Source organism: Anas platyrhynchos, chromosome 5 (assembly GCF_047663525.1).
Source record: "Anas platyrhynchos isolate ZD024472 breed Pekin duck chromosome 5, IASCAAS_PekinDuck_T2T, whole genome shotgun sequence".
Taxonomy (NCBI): Eukaryota; Metazoa; Chordata; class Aves; order Anseriformes; family Anatidae; genus Anas; species Anas platyrhynchos.
This window is the reverse complement of record NC_092591.1, coordinates 5,025,510-5,031,587: the sequence shown is the minus strand read 5'-3', so window position 1 is coordinate 5,031,587 and position 6,078 is coordinate 5,025,510.

Below are 6,078 nucleotides of genomic sequence, written 5' to 3'. Positions count from 1 at the left end.
AAATTTCACAGCTATCCCTTGGTTATGGTCTCCTCATTGAAGGCACACACCTAGACTGCTTTTTCACCCCGTTTGTTTTCCCTGCAGGGTCTTGGTGTTCCCCAGACTTCGCTTCCCTCATTTCTATGTAAAGCTCCCACCAGACACACCAGCAAGCCCCAAACACCTTTGCTGCAGACAATTCCCCGGCTGCACAGCAGCCTCTGAGCAGATTGCAGCAGAAGCCAGACACACCGTTGGTGCTCAGGACCTCCAAAAGCAGCCTGGCAATACTCGCCCAACTGGATGGAGAGCGGCATGGGGTGCAGCCGTGGGAGCCAGCAGGCTGCGAGCTAGTTTTGAAGCTTTACAGAGCCTTTTGCAAGGGATAAATCTTGAACCATGGTAGATTTTATCTTTAGAAGGTGCCTGGATTCTTCATGGGGCAAAAACTGATGCTACACTGAATGAGAGGTTTCTCTTGGAAGGACAAACCCTTTGCACAGGGTCCAAACCCTGATGCTTCTGAGCGAGCTCCATGAATTCAGCCAAGCCGACCTTCCCTTAGCTAAATGTGTGAGCCCAGCACTGAGCACTCTGAAACTCACTTGCACATCTGCCGTGAGCCAGGCAGTCACAGATCAGCAGCAAAACTTTCACTGATGTGCAGCAAACACAGGGCACCATTTCCGAGAGATGCTCCCCCTTAGCCTCTGAAGGTAATAAATAAATAAATTTCTAAGCAAGTTGGGCTGGTCTGGGGAAAAGTGGGCTGCAGGCACCATTTAAATCAGGCATAGCCTAAGGTTTTAGAGAGGTGCTTTTAGCTTTCTTTCACTGCCTCAGTCTGTTTGTGCAGGGATGTAGTGGGCTAGGCGAGGGCAGCACTGCGGTATGCAGATTTGGGGAGGAAATTCAGCTTGCCAAACATGCTAGGAAACTAGCAGCTTTCTAAACAAGATTTGACTTCCCATTCAGAGGATCTGCAGATTTACCTACACCTGATATAAGCACGGATGGTGAAAAAAAAACAACACCAGAATTTCCTTTTTATTCACCTCTGCCTCCTGTTTTCCTGCTGCGTGACATACCCAAGCCAACTCTCCACCAGGAGCAGTAGGAAGCCTCGTGTGCTTTTGTGGCCATCCCATAAACACTAGAAAATGAGCAAAGGCCCTTGTAGCAAACAAACAAACGGGCATTTGGGGGAGGTTTCATCCAGCGGATGTTTCTGTCCAACTTTGTCTCTCGCATGTATAAGACCCCATGTGCTGCCTTTAAATGCTATAGATAAAAACCTCTTGCTGGAGAGAGTAAGGACAGGCCAACAGTTAGAAACAGGAAAAAATGACCAAAAAGTCTTGAGTATAGCTGAGGCTGCAGTTTCATGGTCAAAAGACATATTTAATGTCTGTCTTAGCTTCCAGCAGGTCACCATTTTTTCCTCAAGTCCTAGCTTTAAAGAAGGATTTGATTTCTGTTCAGTAAAGTGAGGTAGTCAAACCCTTGGGTCCCGCAAGATGGAAACCCTCTCCTGTGTGTCAGGACCAGCTTTGAAGATTAATCCCTGTGCCTGCATCAAGTCCACAGCAAAACCTGCTTTGGCTCCAGTCCATGAGATCGTGCTCCTGTAAATAACCAAACCCAGGAAAAGGGGAGCTCACAAACCAAATTTCTCGCTTTCTGTTTTTATGCATTTCCTCCACCAGCTTACGATCTGGTGTCTTAAATAGGCCAGCGCCAGGTGAAGTTGTTCTTTCCTGTGCAGAGGGAAGAAGAGTGAGGAGGATAAGCCCATGGGTTTCCTACGGATGCACACCCGTGGTGCAGCCTTGTGCCTCCATACGACGCCCAGGGAAGGGTTTAGAAGCAATCCTGCAAAATAAGTACACAATACTGCCAGCTACCCTATACACAGTAACAGAAGAGAGTCTGGGAGCTGGAAACATTTTGAAAGAAACCTCAGAAAACCTTTGAATTTCAAATTTCAGAAACCCACAGCTTGAAGAAATTTAAAATTCCCTAGGAATAATTTACCAAAGAAAACTTAGTTACAGTGACCATTCTTTCCATACCAGGACAGGTTGAAAAGTAAAACCTTGCTATGCTCAAACAGCAGTGAAACAGTTGAAGCTGGCAAAAGATATTTTAAAAGATAGTTTAAAATCCTTTTCCAAACCTTTGACATAAGTTTTATTTAGGTGTTTGGAAGAACTTACTAAGCTGCTGAGCAAAAACCAGGAGTCCTTTCCAACACCTGTGAAGGAAGAAGGATTTCTTTCTATAGGTCTCAAAATGTTACTGGGATTTTGATGCTGGCAAAGTTTTCGGAGTGCACCTCTTCCGGAGGACTTTCCAGGAATGCACAGCTTACTGCAAAACAATCTCACTAAGAGCTGCAGAATTCCTGTTGAGGGATACAAAAGCTGTTTACACATGGAGAAAGGCAAAACATCGATGTTTTACATTTTCATAGATGCATTTTTGTATACTTCAGTAAGACGTATAGGAGTGAGTATATAGCAGCCATCAACGTGGTATCTTAAGAGGGAGCAGAGCACATAGTAATGTTTTTATGCAGATGCACTGTACATATTCCATTTGTTAACTTATACATGAAACCGTTCGAGTCATTGTTGGTTCATTGATAGTCCAGAGATTGCCAGCTTTTCCATTTTCACTTCAATAAAACAAAAAACCCCCAAGGAGAACACTTTCTCTTTTTAATCATAGCCGGTCCTGTTTTCTGTAATGAAGAACTTCTTTTCCAACCCCAAGAGAGCAGTTCTTTGAATGTCACTTTCAGACAGAGAGATAAAAATCTCTGCATTTTGCAGAAAAGGACTCTGCCTGCCATTTGCGGCTTGAACCACTTTCCGATTTATTTACTTTTTTTTGAGGCAGTTTACGTTTATTTGCAGGCTGGCCCAGCTCGCTCCTTCCCAACAAGTCTGAGAGCTGTAAAAGCGCGCCCCGTGCCAGCCACGAGACAGACTTCGGACCTAAGGCCACCTAAAGTCTTCTGGATCAACTCTGTGCAAAAAAAAAAAATAATCTGAAAGTCACGCTTCCTGGCAAATTCTGTCATGAAACAGCAGCACCAGCCAGGGGTTGTGCGAGCCCTTAATTCAGCAAGGGCAGCTTTGCACACCTGAGAGCATACAGGAAAGCTGCAGGATTTTCAGATCAGCATGCAGCTGAGTGGAGAGAACAGCAGAGGAGGAAGGCCACCCTTAATTTGGCTGAAGAGTGGCTGGCTTTCTTCTTAATATAATTAGCTCCTCCAGCAGGCCCTCGTGCTTTGACTCGAGGAGGCTGAAGCACACTCAGCTCACTTCAGCAATGACACACCAGCTGCTTCCATCAGCCGCATCAAACTCCGAGGGTTCGTTTGTTTGTTCTTCCCACTATTAAAGGCTAATTCTGGTGGAGACGAAGAGTCTTTTCCAGCACAGCCATCCCTTGGGAAGGAGCCGTGGCAACGTGAGAGCACTCAATTAGTTGTCTGCTCTAAATTACTCACGGCGAGGAGCGTGGTCATGTGGGCAGGCGGTGTGTTTTCAAAGACCTACCTGGGAGGGTTTGCATGGCTGAGGGTTTTCATCCCCTCCTTGATAATACCAGTAATAATTTGAGCTTTGCATACAGCTCCTACCTTCACCAGGCTGCCCAGCCACATACTTTTTCAGACTTCATTTTTACTGGTATTTTACACCTGGCAGCTCCTAATGGAGCTCATCTGCTGCTTCAGTTTTTATTTGTATCTTCCTGCAGACTGCTACAAGGAAGTTGAAAGCTGTTCCTATTAAGCTGCCATATTACATCTTTAGCCACTACCTCTTCACCAGTTTTCCCTGCTCTCCAGGCACCGTGAAAGAAGTGTTCACTTCAGCAAAAAATGTTTTTTTCCTGCTTTAGCATTTTTTAATATTAAAACCCTCAAGGCACTGACTAGTAAAAAAAAAAAAAAAAAAAAAGTCCATCGGAAGGTTCACAAAAGCAACTTGGGATGATTTTTGTTGTTTGTCGCCTTTTGGGTTCAGGATTTTGATGGTTGAAGAATTTTGTGGGCGGTATTTAAATCTCTATTTCCGAATTTGAGAACCCTGATCCAGTGGGAGGTGCCCCTGCCTAAGGTATGGGTTTGGAACCAGATGTGCTTTTAAGTTTCCCTCCTAACCCAAACCATCCTGTGATTCTGTGAATTACGAGTTCCAGCAATCTGCGATGGGTAAAGTTTGGGGAATCATTCTCCATTCCTGCTTAAAATGATCCAACTTAACAAAATCTGAAACTGAGATGTTTCCTCCCAGCACCTTAGGAACCTTAAAATACCTGAAAAATTATTGAAATCTGTCCAGTGCATTCTTGATTATACTCAGATCTTTTCAGAGCAGAAAAACCTCTCATTTCCTACTCTTAGTTACCTAAAATCCCAGAATCATCAACTTAAGGCCCGTAGGTAGCACAAACATACACAGAAAAGCATGCAGCGACCTGCCTCGAGCTTTGGCAGAGGACTGCCCAGACCATAAATCTCAAATTAGATTTGACCTTTTTCCTATTTTATGTAGCTGAAGAAAGATCAATAAGGATTGCTGGCAGGGAGACAGGGGGGATGTTTCTTCTCCTTAGCTATGTTTTCTAAACAATAACAGATGTTCAGCAAAGTCAGAAAACAAATGTACTTCAGCAATGGATCACAATAGCTGCAATACTAGCAAGGTGGAAGAACTGGTGTCATTTAACGAGGCACATTTTAGGGAAATCCCGTTAGAAAGCACACCATTTGTAACGGGGTATCGCTGACATCTCACTGACTGCACAGGTACAAAGACCTGCAGGCAGGAAAATGCAGAGAAAACTCCAATTATCCCCAGGGCATTTTTCCTGGTGCTGTATTAGAGCAAAGGATTATTACTGAGTGTAAAAGCCACTCGTCCCACAGGGTCCCAGCTCTAACGTCTGCATATCGAGAGCCTTTTCACCCTCTAGGACCTGCTGTGGTAGCATCACTTGGTCCTACACCGGCATCCCAGCTCATGCTGAGGGCACATCCCCTCCGGTCCCACACGTTCAGCATCGATATAAAACAGGAGCACGGGAACAGCCACGATGAGATGTTTTGGGAAAAGGAAGAACAGGGCAAGTGTACTTGCTGACAGTTCAGTGGTATCCCAGCTCTCGAGGCTTTTCAGCTCTGGAAGTTTCCTGAGCCTGACAGAGTTTGTCTCCGCAGCACCTCTCCCCTCATCTCTCTTACAACTACTTGGAAAAAAGTCTCTCCGTGATCCACAGAAACTGCAGGCGCCCACGAGCTCCTTTGAAGAGAGCTCACAGAGACTTCAGTGGAGGGGACTGTCATGTGGAGGACATCAAGTTGAAGAGATCAATACCTCGCCTGTTCTAAGCCCCTTTGAATTTTAGCTCTTTTTTACCTTGCCCTTGAGCCTTACACCGAAGAGCAATAATCAGTCACAGCTCTGCCTTCCCCATGGAAGAGCCAGACAGCAAGAGAAGGCGAGAAACCTCGGCTTCCTTACCAGAAACTTGGGGACACCCCAAGAAGCATTTCCCTTTTCCCTGTATGAGTTGTAGTTCAGGATCCCTCTGCGCTGTATTTTTAAAGAAATCACAGATTTTTAAAAGTGCACATGGCTGGGCAACACAAAAAACACTCATTCCTAAAAATATCAGCAAACCAGTCTTGCCTGAGCTAGCTGTGAGAAAAATACTTCTTGTAACTTTTGCATTCAAAGAAATGTTAGGTCTCTCCAAATCTATTTTAGCCCCTATGTACTAACCAGATATGCTAGCGCTATAAATACACTGCAGTGCAAGACAGAAAAATAATTTGACCTGCTTCTTGCAGAGTTTACGCCGTGGAGGAATTTGAAGAGGAAAGAGTCGAAACTCTGACCAGGTAAAATGCTATAAGCAAAACCCAGCATCCGATTCCTGATGTTCATTTGCATAAACAGTTCCAAATTGTTGGGGCAAATGGAAAAAAAAAAAATAACAAGCAGTAAAATGCCTGTGGAGGCTTACTTCATAACAAACTAGTATTTGGGTAGCCTGGCTGTAAGGAATCAGAAAAGC